This window comes from Bos grunniens, chromosome 29 (genome assembly GCF_055505025.1).
Source record: "Bos grunniens cultivar Pamir isolate PY7600 chromosome 29, Bosgru_T2T1.0, whole genome shotgun sequence".
Lineage (NCBI taxonomy): Eukaryota > Metazoa > Chordata > Mammalia > Artiodactyla > Bovidae > Bos > Bos grunniens.
In genome coordinates this window covers 29,225,515-29,241,762 of record NC_141193.1, presented here as the reverse complement: position 1 = coordinate 29,241,762, position 16,248 = coordinate 29,225,515, and the positions used below count along the sequence as shown (strand labels likewise).

The window sequence follows — 16,248 nt, the reverse complement described above, 5'->3', positions numbered from 1 at the left end:
TGTTGTCTACAAGAGACCCACCTCAAAACAGGGGACACATACAGACTGAAAGTGAAGGGCTGGAAAAATATTTTCCATGCAAATTGGGACCAAAAGAAAGCAGGAGTCACAATACTCGTATCAGATAAATTAGACTTTAAAACAAAGGCTGTGAAAAGAGACAAAGAAGGTCACTACGTAATGATCAAAGGATCAATCCAAGAAGAAGATATAACAATTATAAATATATATGCACCCAACACGGGAGCACCGCAGTATGTAAGACAAATGCTAACACGTATGAAAGGAGAAATTAACAATAACACAATAATAGTGGGAGACTTTAATACCCCACTCACACTTATGGATAGATCAACTAAACAGAAAAAAAAAAAAAAAGAATCTGCCTGCAACGCAGAAGACCCTGGTTTGATTCCTGGGTTGGGAAGATCCCCTGGAGAAGGGAAAGGCTACCCACTCCAGTATTCTTGGGCTTCCCTGATGGCTCAGAAGGTAAAGAATCCACCTATAATGTGGGAAACCTGCGTTTGATCCTTGGGTTGGGAAGATTCCCTGGAGGAGGGCATAGCAACCCGCTCCAGTATTCTTGCCTGGAGAATCTCCATGGACAGAGGAGCCTGGCAGGCAACAGTCAATGGTGTCACAAAGAGCTGGACACAGCTTAGTGATTAAACAATAGCAAATACACCTAAATACAATCTACGAAATAGAACATAGTCGCTGAGCAACTAAGCACAGCACACCACAGGGCATTTAATGCTCTCAAGATGTGGTCTTCTCTTGGGAGGACCTGTGGTCTTCCCAGCATTCTTGCCTAGAGAATCCCATGGACAGAGGAGCCTGGCAGGCTATAGTCTATGGGGTTACAAGAGTCAGGCGTGACTTAGTGACTAAACCACCAAGATGAGGTCTTAACAAGAAGTAATCTTTAGATGAATTCAATCCCAGTCAAAACTCCGCTAGGTTTGCTTTTCCTCTCCCCCTCCTTTTGGGATGACAATTGATAAACTGATTTTAAAATCTATGTGGAAATCCAAAGGACCCAGGATATTATCCTATTCCAGGACTTACTTTTAAACAATGTAACAAAGATGGTGCAATATTGTTGTAAGACCTATGGACAGCCCTTGGGAAGAATGAATACTCCAGAAATGCACCTCCCTCTCAGATATGGTGGTGTGATGAATTCAAAGTGCTGGTGCAATTCAGGGGAGAAAGGATGGTGTTTTCAGCAAACTGATGCTTGGAGCTATTAAACATACAGAAAAATAAACTTTGGCCTCTGCCTTTTGGCACACACAGAAGTTAATTCAAGGTGGATCACAAACTGAGAAGTGGAAACCAAAACAATGGTACTTTTAGAAGAAAGTATTAAAAATATTTTCATATTCTTGTGGTAGGTAGGTTCTTGTGGTAGATTTCTTAAAGACATACATACAAAGAACCTATAACCACAGAGGAAAATTGGATTTTGTTAAAACTAGGAACTCTAATCATCAGAAATTAAAAAAAAAAATAATTAAGAAGCTAAATGGCAAGCTGCAGACTGGGAGAACATATTCACAATATATGTGGGCAACAGGGAACGTATATGCAGAACAGATAGACAAATTCTACAAGTCATTAAAAACAAAACAATCCAGTTTTTAAATTTCTTAAATTTATTTAATTGGAATCTAACAATCCAATTTTAAAATGGTGGTGGGGGGAAATTGAACAGACACATCACTACTCAGTAGAGAAAGGCAAATTAAAACCTTGGTGCTGCAAATGCCAAGCACACATGAGAACAGCTACCGTTAAAAAAAGAAAGAAAGAAAAGAAAAAAAAAATTGGAAATGCAAAGTGATGGCAAAGATATGGACCAGCTGGAACTCTTACATGGCTGGTGGGAATAGGTTGGTATAAATTTGGAAAACTGGTTGGTAGTATCTACTCAAGTTACCCATATTCTTGTCCCATAACCCATCAGTTTCACTGCTAGATATATTCTCAAGAGAAATGAATATTTATGTCCACCAAGATACATTTACAAGAATGTTGATAGCATCCTTATTTATAACAGCCTCAAACTGGAAACAACACAAGCGTCATCAATAAGAGAGTGAAAAATAAACTGTGCGTAAAGGAATGAACCATGAGTATGTACCACAACAAGGGTGAATCTCAAAATCATCATGTGGAGTGAGAGAAGGAATACACAAAATAGTATATATGGTAAAAAAAAAAAAAAAAAAAAAAAACAATAGATGAAGTGTTTCAAAACATTTTTCCCCCTAATTTGGGCATGCCATAAAATATATCTGCTAATCTAGATCTTCTGATTCAGTGCTTCATCTTGCTGAGGGAGTCTTAGTGGAAGAATGGAAGAAAAGGAGCAAGGAATTTAGAAGTAGATGAGTCCTTAATTTAAAATATATATATATATAATTTTGAAACATATGAAATTAGAGAAACAGTCAAATTTAAAAAATTTACATAGAATCTCTTTTCTTTGCAATAACCGTGAGTTATAAAAGTAGAGTAGAAAAGTATTTCTTCCTTTCATGAGCTGGTGAGGATTCCTTTATCGTAAAAATAATAAATTTGAAGTTAAAAATTAAAGAATTTCAAACAGTATTGTTAACCACATCCTGATTCAAACCCTGGGGTTCACTAAAACGAAGTTGCCGATTTCAAATGCAGATCTTAGTTTTTAAAGATTGGTCACCTAGCACCATCTTCTGGCTATATAATAATTTTTGCTTTCTCCCTCACTACAAAATTGTCATTGTGTAACATATATGATTGTGGCGCCACCTGCTGGACATTCTTTTTCTAAACATGAACACATTCTGAAGAGTGCAATCAGAAATTTGATGCTATACTACCCTGGTATGACTTCTAGCCACTCTAGAAAAAAATAATAATATTTGCAAAGTAGCTAGACCTTCTGATTCTAAAAATTATTCTGAGTTATTCATCATACTATTTTAATATTATAAAGAAAATTATGATGTATTCTAATGATTGATTCTGATGGAGAAAGAAGGTTTATGTCCCTTTGGTAAGCCATTCTCTATTTCCTCTTTTGCTGTCCCTGTGCAAACTTCAGCCACATAAGAAATTATCCCCAAATAATTTGAAAGAAAAGTAAAATAATACTTGAGCATGCTTTGTACTGTTTTTTAAATCTTACAACTCTAAGAAATAAATAATTAGCTCCATCTTATGGACTGGAGAAGAGTGAGGTGGTTTTTTCATTGCTACTTAATGAGATTTGAGTAAATGTGGATTGTATTATACAAATATGATTTTTAGTATCTTGTAAAAAGTTTTCTCGGAGAAGGCAATGGCAACCCACTCCAGTAGTCTTGCCTGGAAAATCCCATGGACGGAGGAGCCTGGTAGGCTGCAGTCCATGGGGTCGCCAAGAGTCAGACACGACTGAGCGACTTCACTTTCATTTTCATGCATTGGAGCAGGAAATGGCAACCCACTCCAGTGTTCTTGCCTGGAGAATCCCAGGGATGGGGGAGCCTGGAGGGCTCCGTCTATGGGGTTGAAAGGTTGTTGCTGAACCACGCAAAGACACCGTGATTCTTGGCTTCCGGAGGAGAATTCAATCCGGGGCCAGAGATGAGGCTTGATCACTCAGAGCTTTTGTGTAATAAAGTTTTATTGAAGTATAAAGGAGATAGAGAAAGCTTCTGACATTGGCATCAGAAGGGGGTAAAAAGAGTACCCCTTGCTAGTGTTAGCCATGGAGTTACATACTCTAATTAGTTATTACAGTGAATCAAAAGAATGTCTGGAGGTTGGAAAGACCTCACTACTCCATAATTTACACCATAAGATAACAGGATTAGCCAGAAGGGTTTTTCCAGAGACTGTCCTCAAGCAGGATACATTATTGTTATATAATCCTAAGGAATGTAGAGGGGAAAAAAGTTTGTCCTTTCCTCCTCCTTGAGAATTCCAGACTCCTCTCTCCTTGGGGACCCATAGACTTCTTATCAACCTGCCTAGGAATTTACTCTCTCATTCCCCCCTTTTCTTTTAGGAGAATTATGCCAAGGGAAAGGGGCGTCGTTTTCGTTCCATAACTACTTCCTGCTGTTTAGGGGCGTGGCCCCTAAATTGTTGAGGCAACATATTCTCCTAACCTGCATATTGAGTGTCCCTGATCCAGGGGCCCCAAGTAATAGTTGGAGGAGTCTGTGACACTCGTAGGAGCTTGAACAACCATTTGTAACTTAAAAGCTTTTAGACGGTTAGAAAACCCCATTATACAGTTACAGATGTAAGGCAAAATAGTCATTAAACCAACTTAAAATCAAAATGAAAAGTCACATTATGTCCATAGTTACATCAGTCCATCTTAAGGTTGTTAGATGTCATCAGATGAAGAAGAGGCATCGCATATGATTGTTGTCGAAGGTATTCGCAGACTTGGAGAAAGTCTGTTCCTTGAAGTGGAGATGTCCACCACGGGAAGCCTTCCACTGATGAAAAGGGGAGTGCTCCACAGACCCAGCAGTTAGACTGATTGTGGAATGCAGCATAGGAGTGAGCCCAGGACAGGAAGGCATTGTCTTGAGGATCAAACAGCAGACTCAAGATTTTTTGGAGTCAGCACAAGTAGGCTCACATAGATTATCAGGCCCATCTGAAAAGTACAAAGTCAGAGCATAGAAAGTAAAGACATAAAATGAAGTCACTTAGTTCTGGTCAGGGTGGCACCTCTTAACTCGAGTGTGATGTACCCATGAATCAATTTCTGGCCCTTTGACAGCTGTGGGAGAAGAAAGAATAACCTCGTAAGGGCCTTCCCAGAGAGGCTCAAGGGATGGGCCCCCAGACACCAATGTTTTTATGAGGACCTTGGTTCCTGGCTCAAATAGAGGCTTGCTTGACTCAGAGTCTGGGTCAGGAGCTGTCTCCCGGAGTTCTGTTAATGTCTGTTGAAAAGCTGAGAGCTGAGTTATATAACTAGTTAATTCCAAGGCTTCAGGGTCTATAACAATGTCTGTGCATAAGAAAGGCCTTCCATAAATATATTCAAAGGGGGACAGTCCCTCCTTTTTTGGGGCAGTTCGAGCCCTCATTAAAGCTATGGGTAGGACTTTAATCCAATTGTCCTGCGTCTCTTGAGTTAATTTGCACAGATGTCTTTTGATAATGTCATTAGCTTTTTCAATCTTTCCTGAGGATTGGGGTCTCCAGGAACAGTGTAAATGATACTGTATTCCTAAAGCTTTAGACACCCCCTGAGTTACAGCAGCTTTAAAGGCAGAGCCATTGTCACTCTGAAGGCTCCGTGGCAGCCCAAACCTGGGGATAATTTCATGGATTAAAATCTTTATAACCTCCTTAGCCTGCTCACTATGACAGGGAAAAGGCTCAATCCATCCAGTAAAAGTAGAAACCCAAACTTGTAAACAAGAATACCCATTAGCTTTTGGCACATGAGTAAAATCAATTTCCCAGTCCTCTCCAGGATACTTTTCACTTCATTGTAATCCAGATTTTGCTAGCTTTTCAGTCTTTAGGCTATTTTTCTGATGAACCTCACACCTTTTGATAATATTCCTTAAAGTTTTCATTACATTTTTACCTTCAAACAAACGAGAAGCCATCTGGTAAGTACTCTCTGCACCCAAATGAAAACTCTGGTGTAAACCCTTAAAAATTTTCTATTAAGCACTTTCAGGAATTATTAATCGTCCATCCTCAGACTGTAACCATCCTTTATCAGTAATCTTTGCTCCTCTTTTCTCATATCTTTCTAATTCTTCCTCAGTACATTGTGTTTTTTTCTGTTTTTCAGGACCTGTCCAGATCAAAGGCGTCTGTAGTGAAGGGGTTTCGTAAAGTGCTTCTTTTCTGGCTTGACAGTCAGCCAGCTGATTACCTTCAGTTACTTTACCCTCATCTCTGTTGTGTCCTTGGCAATGCATAACAGCTACTTCTTTAGGACAATATATAGCAGTTAAAAGTCTCTCGATCTCTCTGAAATGCTTAATAGGTTCTCCTGTTGTTGTTTTAAACTGTCTCTCTTTCCATACTGTAGCATGAGCATGTAAAGTCAGATAAGCATACTTAGAATCTGTGTAGATATTTACCCCCTGCCCTTTGCTTAACTCTAGAGCTCGGGTAAGGACCACAAGCTCCACTGACTGAGCACTGGTTCCCTGGGGGAGAGATTTTGCTTCTAAAACCTGTTTAGCAGTCACCACGGTGTAACCTGCTTTACACTTTCCATCCTGAACAAAAGAACTGCCATCAGTAAATATTTCCATGTCGGGATTGTCTAGTGGGGTATCCGTTAGATCTTCCTGAGTGGCATAGTTTAAAGTTTGGAATTGGGAACAATCGTGATCAGGTGTTTCATTTTCCTTCTCAGTAAGGAAAGTGGCAGGATTTAAATTTCCACAAACTTTAAGCTTAGTTAACTGCTCCTTCTAACAACAATGACTGATATTTAAGAAGCCTACTGTCTGTCATCCAAATAGTAACCTTAGAATTTAAGATTCCACTCACATCATGAGAAGTCAGTACAGTAAGCTTTTGTCCATTAATTATTTTTAAAGCTTCAGGTGCTAATAAAGCCGCTGCCCCAATTACTCTTAGGCAGTGGGGCCACCCACCTGAAACTACATCTAATTTTCTGCTTAGATAAGCAATAGGTTGCTGGTGCAGCCCTCCGGGTTGTGTCAAAACTCCCAAGGCCACACCTTTTCTTTCAGTGACAAACAAATTAAATTCTAACCCTGTGGGCAAGCTCAGAGCAGGAGCTTGCAGGAGAGCAGTCTGAAGAACCTTAAAAGCCTTTTGAGTATCTGGAGACCAAACTAGTTTGTCAGTTTGGGCCTGCTGAGTTTCAACTATAAGTTTATATAAAAGCCGGGCAAGTTCCCCATAACCCGGAATCCAAATGCGACAGTAACCTGTGATTCCCAAAAATCCTCTCAATTGTCTTAAAGTCATAGGTAGGGGATGATTTAGTGTAGGTTTAATTCTCTCGGGGCCTATGGCCCTAGTCCCTCCTGATATGATTAGGCCCAGATATCTAACAGATTGTTGACAAAGCTGAGCCTTTTCTCTTGATGCCTTGTAACCACAGCCTGCCAGAAAGCTTAAGAAATCTTCTGAGGCTCGCAAACAAGCTTCCTCTGTCCAGCACAGAGCAAAATATCATCTACATATTGCAACACCACCCCTTTGGAGCTATTAAAGTTTTGTAGATCCCGTGACAAACTTTGTCCAAATAAGTGAGGACTGTTACAAAATCCCTGGGGCAAAACTGTCCAAGTTAACTGAGAAGCTGGATGCGTAGGGTCCTCAAAGGCAAATAGAAATTGACTTTCCTCCACCAAAGGCACTGAATAGAAGGCACCTTTTAAATCAATTACTGAGAAATATTTGGCTCGTTCTGGAATTTCAGACAATAGAGTATAAGGATTAGGCACCACTGGTGTAAAGGAACTACAGCCTCATTTATTATTCGTAAATCTTGAAGTAGTCTCCATTTACCATTTGATTTCTTTATACACAAAATAGGAGTGTTGCATGGACTGTTAAAGGGAATTAATAGGCCCTACTCCTTTAAATTTTCTATGATGGGTTTTAACCCTTCCTTAACCTCAGGTTTCAGTGGATACTGCTTCTAATGTGGAAATAAGTGCAGGTCTTTGAGCTTGACAACTAAAGGAATAGCATTTTGTGTTCAAGCCACAGATTTTCCATCAGCCCATACTCTAGGATTTACATTTTGCTCAATTAAAGGGAGAGAAAGGGAAGGCTCCATATTTATGAAAACAGAGGCATGGACCTTGCTCAGTATATCCCTTCCCAAAAGCGGTGAGGGAGACTCTGGCACGATCAGAAACTCGTGTGAAAATAGCACCGAATCCCAGTCACAACTGACAGAAACACTGAAGTAATACGTTTTTGCTCGTCCAGACAGTCCCATTACGGAAGCGGATCCAGAAGAAAGTGGGCCAGGGGCTTCAGTAAGCATGGAGTAAGTTGCTCCAGTATCTAAAAGGAAATCGATGGATTGCTCCCCCCCTCACAGTTATTAATACCCGGGGTTCCTCAGGTGTAATTAGGACGGGAGCTTGTGTGGGGACCCCCAGGGCACCTTCAGTCCTGATTGTCTTGAGAGTCCAACCCCGGAGACCTGCGCCTCTGGGGACAGTCTCTCTTCCAGTGTGGTCCTTTGAAGACCGGACGTGGAGCCGGGGCGCAGCTTAGATGCCTGAGGGCAATCCCACTTGAGGTGCCCCTCCTTTCCACAGTAATAGCAAGCCCATCCCTTTTCACCTGGGTCCCTCTGGACATTTTTCTCAGGCTGTTTAAGAACGTTTTTCATAGTCATTGCGAAGGCTTCTGCCTTTTCCTTTGTCTTTTTCTGCCTTTCTTTCTTTTCCTCATATTCCCTACCATAATAGACTGTCTGAGCCAGTTGTAACAGAGTATCTAAAGACTGATTTGGTCCATATGTCCATTTTAATAGCTTATGGAAGATATCTGGAGCCAACTGAGTGAGAAATCTATCCTTTAAGATCACTTCTCCCTCTTCACTTTCAGAATCAATCTCAATCTCTCAATCTATCTAGGAATTTACCAAGAGCTTCCTTCTCCTCCTGTTCTATGTCTGCCAATTTGCCATAGTTTAAAGGCTTAGCCCCACGTCCAAGGAGCTGTGGCTGCGTGGGCGCAGGAGGGCCTAGAGGAGCTATCCCACGTTGAAGGTCAGGAAGGACGAGGAGATACCCCTTGTCCAAGGTAAGGAGCAGCAGCTGCACTTTGCTGGAGCAGCCATGAAGAGATACCCCACGCCCAAGGTAAGAGAAACCCAAGTAAGATGGTAGGTGTTCTAAGAGGGCATCAGAGGGCAGACACACTGAAACCACACAGAAAACTAGTAAATCTAATCACACTAGGACCACAGACTTGTCTAACTCAATGAAACTAAGCCATGCCCATGGGGCAACCCAAGATGGGCGGGTCAAGGTGGAGAGATCTGACAGAACGTGGTCCACTGGAGAAGGGAATGGCAAACCACTTCAGTATTCTTGCCTTGAGAACCCCATGAACAGTGTGAAAAGGCAAAATAATAGGATACTGAAAGAGGAACTCCCCAGGTCAGTAGGTGCCCAATATGCTATTGGAGATGAGTGGGAAAATAACTCCAGAAAGAATGAAGGGATGGAGCCAAAGCAAAAAGAATACCCAGCTGTGGATGTGACTGGTGATAGAAGCAAGGTCCGATGCTGTAAAGAGCAATATTGCATAGGAACCTGGAATGTCAGGTCCATGAATCAAGGCAAATTGGAAGTGGTCAAACAAGAGATGGCAAGAGTGAATGTCGACATTCTAGGAATCAGCGAACTAAAATGGACTAGAATGGATGAATTTAACTCAGATGACCATTATATCTACTACTGCGGGCAGGAATCCCTCAGAAGAAATGGAGTAACCATCATGGTCAACAAAAGAGTCCAAAATGCAGTACTTGGATGCAATCTCAAAAATGATACAATGATCTCTGTTCATTTCCAAGGCAAACCATTCAATATCACAGTAATCCAAGTCTGTGCCCCAACCAGTAACGCTGAAGAAGCTGAAGTTGAATGGTTCTATGAAGACCTACAAGACCTTTTAGAACTAACATCCAAAAAAGATGTCCTTTTCATTATAGGGGACTGGAATGCAAAAGTAGGAAGTCAAGAAACCCTGGAGTAACAGGCAAATTTGGCCTTGGAATACGGAATGAATTAGGGCAAAGACTAATAGAGTTTTGCCAAGAAAATGCACTGGTCATAACAAACACCCTCTTCCAAGAACACAAGTGAAGACTCTATACATGGACATCACCAGATGGTCAACACCAAAATCAGATTGATTATATTCTTTGCAGCCAAAGATGGAAAAGCTCTATATAGTCAGCAAAAACAAGACCAGGAGCTGACTGTGGCTCAGATCATGAACTCCTTATTGCCAAATTCAGACTTAAACTGAAGAAAGTAGGGAAAACCACTAGACCATTCAGTTCTGTTCATTTCAGTTCAGTCGCTCAGTCGTGTCCGACTCTTTGCGACCCCATGAATCGCAGACCATTCAGGTATGACCTAAATCAAATCCCTTATGATTATACAGTGGAAGTGAGAAATAGATTTAAGGGCCTAGATCTGATAGAGTGCCTGATGAACTATGGACGGAGGTTAGTGACATTGTACAGGAGACAGGGATCAAGACCATCCCCATGGAAAAGAAATGCAAAAAAGCAAAATGGCTGTCTGGGCAGACCTTACAAATAGCTGTGAAAAGAGAAGCTAAAAGCAAAGGAGAAAAGGAAAGATATAAGCATCTGAATGCAGAGTTCCAAAGAATAGAAGGAAGAGATAAGAAAGCCTTCTTCAGCAATCAATGCAAAGAAATAGAGGAAAACAACAGAATGGGAAAGACTAGAGATCTCTTCAAGAAAAGTAGAGATACCAAGGGGACATTTCATGCAAAGATGGGCTCGATAAAGGACAGAAATGGTATGGACCTAACAGAAGCAGAAGAAATTAAGAAGAGACAGCAAGAATACACAGAAGAACTGTACAAAAAAGATCTTCATGACCCAGATAATCACGATGGTGTGATCACTGACCTAGAGCCAGACATCCTGGAATGTGAAGTCAAGTGGGCCTTAGGAAGCATCACTACAAACAAAGCTAGTGGAGGTGATGGAATTCCAGTTGAGCTCTTTCAAATCCTGAAAGATGATGCTGTGAAAGTGCTGCACTCAATATGCCAGCAAATTTGGAAAACTCAGCAGTGGCCACAGGACTGGAAAACGTCAGTTTTCATTCCAATCCCAAAGAAAGGCAATGCCAAAGAATGCTCAAACTACCGCACAGTTGCACTCATCTCACACAGTAGTAAAGTAATGCTCAAAATTCTCCAAGCCAGGCTTCAGCAATATATGAACCGTGAACTTCCTGATGTTCAAGCTGGTTTTAGAAAAGGCAGAGGATCCAGAGATCAAATTGCCAACATCCGCTGGATCATGGAAAAAGCAAGAGAGTTCCAGAAAAACATCTATTTCTGCTTTATTGACTATGCCAAAGCCTTTGACTGTGTGGATCACAATAAACTGTGGAAAATTCTGAAAAGAGATGGGAATACCAGACCACCTAATCTGCCTCTTGAGAAATTTGTATGCAGGTCAGGAAGCAACAGTTAGAACTGGACATGGAACAACAGACTGGTTCCAAATAGGAAAAGGAGTTTGTCAAGGCTGTATATTGTCACCCTGGTTATTTAACTTATATGCAGAGTACATCATGAGAAACGCTGGACTGGAAGAAACACAAGCTGGAATCAAGATTGCCGGGAGAAATATCAATCACCTCAGATATGCAGATGACACCACCCTTATGGCAGAAAGTGAAGAGGAACTCAAAAGCCTCCCGATGAAAGTGAAAGTGGAGAGTGAAAAAGTTGGCTTAAAGCTCAACATTCAGAAAACGAAGATCATGGCATCCGGTCCCATCACCTCATGGGAAATAGATGGGGAAACAGTGGAAACAATGCCCGACTTTATTTTTTGGGCTCCAAAATCACTGCAGATGGTGACTGCCGCCATGAAATTAAAAGACACTTACTCCTTGGAAGGAAAGTTATGACCAACCTAGATAGCGTATTCAAAAACAGAGACATTACTTTGCCAACAAAGGTCTGTCTAGTCAAGGCTAGGGTTTTTCCAGTGGCCATGTATGGATCTGAGAGTTGGACTGTGAAGAAAGCTGAGTGCCGAAGAATTGATGTTTTTGAACTGCGGTGTTGGAGAAGACTCTTGAGAGTCCCCTGGACTGCAAGGAGATCCAACCAGTCCATTCTGAAGGAGATCAGCCCCGGGATTTCTTTGGAAGGAATGATGCTAAAGCTGAAACTCCAGTACTTTGGCCACCTCATGTGAAGAGTTGACTCGTTGGAAAAGACTCTGATGCTGGGAGGGATTGGGGGCAGGAGGAGAAGGGGACGACAGAGGATGAGATGGCTGGATGGCATCACTGACTCAGTGGATGTGAGTCTGGGTGAACTCCGGGAGTTGGTGATGGAAAGGGAGGCCTGGCGTGATGGGATTCATGGCGTCGCGAAGAGTCGGACACGACTGAGCGACTGAACTAAACTGAACTGAAAGGCTTAACATGCACCTGCCTGAGTCCTTCAAGAATACATCTGACAAAATGACTCTGATCCCATCTTCCTTTAGCTGTGTTGTAGTCTCAGTCTGGTTCTGTAATTGGGACCGCCTGATTCCCAGTGGGGAGGGCGGTTATCTTGTCCTCCCTCTTCCCTACTGATTCATTACCAAACCATTCATCTCCATCAGTTCGGTTCAGTTCAGTCACTCAGTCGTGTCTGACTCTTTGCGACCCCATGAATCGCAGCACACCAGGCCTCCCTGTCCATCATCTCCATAAGCAACCGCTTTTCCCAAAACTCGAGTCTTTGAGTCGGGAGTCAGCTTTTGCCCCAAGATATACATCACATCCTTCCAAGTAAGGTCAGAAAGCAAAGTAACACCTTTAAAAGCTCTATTTTGGGGGGTCCTCTAAATAGTCTCCCAGATCCTCCTTGATTCTTTGTATTTCTTGATAAGAAAAAGGTTTATTAACTCTCATAGACTGATTATTTCTCCTGGTGGGTGCTTCATGAAGAGGCAACAGCTTGTGTGGCTGTTCCTTAGTCTCTCTGGCTGCTCTGCACATATGATCCCAGGGATAGATTGGAGCTTTTCTTTATCTCTGCTTTTCTTTATCTCTTTGTCTCCTGTCCTCCATCTCATCTAGCAAAGTAGGAGGAGAGGAGGGAGCCGAAGGTTTCACACCCAAATCTATACCCTTAGGACACAAGTCTGACATATTTCACAGAGAGGAAAAAGGGCAACACATAGGCTACTTCTACCCATTTCCCTTGTTTTCTACAGAACCAGTATAATTGTAAAACAGTATTATACTTAAGAGACCCTCCAACTGGCCACCATTTGCCGTCCTCCAGTGGGTACCACGGCCATGCAGTATCACATAGGAAGACCAGGTGTGTCTTCTTTAAGCCCTGGGGACCCTGGGGATCAAATCTATAGGATACAGTTTAAAGGAGTGAGGCTGGAATTGTTAGCTACCATCTGTAAGAGAGAAAAAAAGCAACCAGTGCCCTCTTTCTACTGGAGGCGTCCCTCCATGCTCTAGACAGACTTTACACCAAAGCTTTTTTTTCCTGGTCAGACTTAGTCTGTCCCTTACCGACGCAGGTGACATACTCGTCCCTCCTGGTTCTACCAACAAAATGGGGTGAAGATGCACTGGGGTAGACCCGATGGCATCCCTGACTGACGTCTAGCTCCTCACCATTAAAACCTTGCTTGCCTCTGATGCTACCCAGGGGGCAAACAGAGTAACCTTCTGGAATGCCTCCCAGGCTAAACTGCTGGGGAAAACATTCGTCACCTGAGTGCCTGTGTATGACCCTGAGTATATTCCTGACCACAATAAGATAGATACAAACATAAAACTGAGATGTTCCTTCCAAGCGTCACCACACAAGTATAAGAGCCTCCTCTGGTCCACTAAGAGCCAGCGTTACCAAAGGAAAAAAACCCGTTATAGTTCCAATCTGAGTAACCTTTAACCTCAGAGATGCTCTTGGAGATAGAACTCCATCTAGCTTCCAAACTTTCCATGCCTAGCAAGGCTAAGTGCTTCCTGACTATCAATCCAAGCTTGGGATCTAAGTAACAGTACATAGTAACAGCATAGATCACAAGTCCCTTGAAAGTCTATGATCCTACAGATTAGGTTAGTACTTCTAATTTCCAAGGAGTTATGAAATGGTCAAAGAGACCAAAAAGTTTTACCAAGAAAGGAGAGTTTGGTCCACATGCTTTACCCATTTCTGGTCGGTCCCCAAAAGGAGACATTGGGTGCCTCTTGGCATTGGCAGGTCGGTATAAACCCTCGACAGGTTTCTGCTATAGCCGTATGAGATCGAGCGGGACCACAGAGCAGGGATCCTCACTTGCTTAGTGCAAGGCATTTCATTCATTCACGCAAGCACACCGTAGAGTTAGTAAAGTACAGCAGAAAACGTGTTTGCTAGGAGAACAAAGAACTAGGTCTCCAAGCATCCTTACCTTGTCCTGAAGAATCCCAGATGAGCCCCCAAGATGAAAGGTTGTTGCTGAACCACGGAAAGATGCCGGGATTCTTGGCTTCCAGAGGAGAAGAATTCAATCCGGGGCCAGAGACAAGGCTTGATCACTCAGAGCTTTTGTGTAATGAAGTTTTATTAAAGTATAAAGGAGATAGAGAAAGCTTCTGACATAGGCATCAGAAGGGAGTATAAAGACTACCCCCTTGCTAGTGTTAGCCATGGGGTTATATACTCTCTAATTAGTTTTTACAGTGAATCAAAAGAATGTCTGGAGGTTGTAAAGACCTCACTAGACCTACTTACATAATTTACACCTTAAGATAACGGGATTAGCCAGAAGGTTTTTTCCAGAGACTGTACTCAAGCAGGATACATTATTGTAATATAATCCTAAGGAATGTAGAGGGGGGGAAAGTGTGTCCTTTCTTCCTCCTTGAGAATTCTAGACCCCTCTCGCCTTGGGGACCCATAAACTTCTTATCAACCTGCCTAGGAAATGACTCTCTTACGGTCGCACAGAGTCGGACACGACTGAAGCAACTTAGCAGCGGCAGCAAAAAGTTTTCCAATCTCCATAAATATGTTTCTTTGTCAGAACTTTATACTTCTTAGTAGAGTTTACTTTATTTCCTTCGTTAATAACCCACAGACTGAATGCCACACTTCTGTTTGTCACCCTGTGCTTCTTTCTATGTGGGTATCTCTAAAACCAACCATGAGATTCACATTTCACTCATTATACTTGGACACAAAAGTCAAAAGGAAAGGAATAATAAGTTGCCACCGTTCTAAAGTGTTGATTCGATTCAATCTAAAAACAAGAATGCTAAAACTTCTGAGTTAAAGAACAGATGCTCCATTAATCTATTCATACTAATCATATTTAATGTGTTTTAACCTTAATGGGAAATAGATGGGGAAACAGTGGAAACAGTGTCAGACTTTATTTTTTGGGTTCCAAAATCACTGCAGATGGTGACTGTAGCCATGAAATTAAAAGACGCTTACTCCTTGGAAGGAAAATTATGACCAACCTAGATAGCATATTGAAGCAGAGACATTACTTTGCCAACAAAGATCTGTCTAGTCAAGGCTATGGTTTTTCCAGTGGCCATGTATGGATCTGAGAGTTGGACTGTGAAGAAAGCTGAGTGCCGAAGAATTGATGCTTTTGAAGTGTGGTGTTGGAAAAGACTCTTGAGAGTCCCTTGAACTGCAAGGAGATCCAACCAGTCCATTCTGAAGGAGATCAGCCCTGGGATTTCTTTGGAAGGAATGATGCTAAAGCTGAAACTCCAGTACTTTGGCCACCTCATGCAAAGAGTTGACTCATTGGAAAAGACTCTGATGCTGGGAGGGATTGGGAGCAGGAGAAGAAGGGGACAACAGAGGATGAGATGGCTGGATGGCATCACTGACTCAATGGACGTGAGTCTGAGTGAACTCCAGGAGATGGTGATGGACAGGGAGGCCTGGCATGCTGTGATTCATGGGGTCACAAAGAGTTGGACATGACTGAGCGACTGAACTGAACTGAACTGAACCTTAACCTGTGAGTTGTTTAATGGTGTATTTTAAATGTTCTTTTAACTGGTCCTATATGTAAACTAGCTAGAATCCTACTCAAAGGCTGCAAGTGAGGACTCTCTCTTAGGTAGTGGAACAAATCATAGTAGGATGCAGTTAGGAGAAGGGATTCCCATTATTCACAGCAAGACAAAATAAGGGCAACCCACAGAGGGAAACAAAGCCATTGGAAATGAATCATTATGATTTGATTGAACCATATTTCCTTTTGTATATTTCCATCATGTAAACCAAAATAATAAAATCTTTCAGCTTTTATACTTTCATCAGTACTTCTGTTTTTGCAACTACAGGAATACTAATACAGTACTGAAAAAATACACACTGAATTAATAAATGTTAAATCACCTTGGTTAGTTCTCTTAAGTTCTCAGAGCTTCACCTTTTTAAAAAATTTAATTTTAAAATAAAGGGAATTATGCACTTTTCTTTCCTCCCAAGGCTTATGAAGTTCATATGACATGAGTA

At 41.8% G+C, this 16,248-nt stretch overlaps 1 long non-coding RNA gene across 1 annotated transcript; it reads right to left on the bottom strand.

Moving 5' to 3' along the window:
• Positions 1-3,640: 3,640 nt before the first annotated feature.
• Positions 3,641-14,419, bottom strand: LOC147342460 (uncharacterized). The gene is made up of 2 exons (XR_015157999.1): positions 14,174-14,419; positions 3,641-4,648 (listed from the first exon to the last, which is right to left on the bottom strand). It is a non-coding gene; the product is annotated as an uncharacterized LOC147342460 (long non-coding RNA).
• Between the last annotated feature and the right edge of the window lie 1,829 nt (positions 14,420-16,248).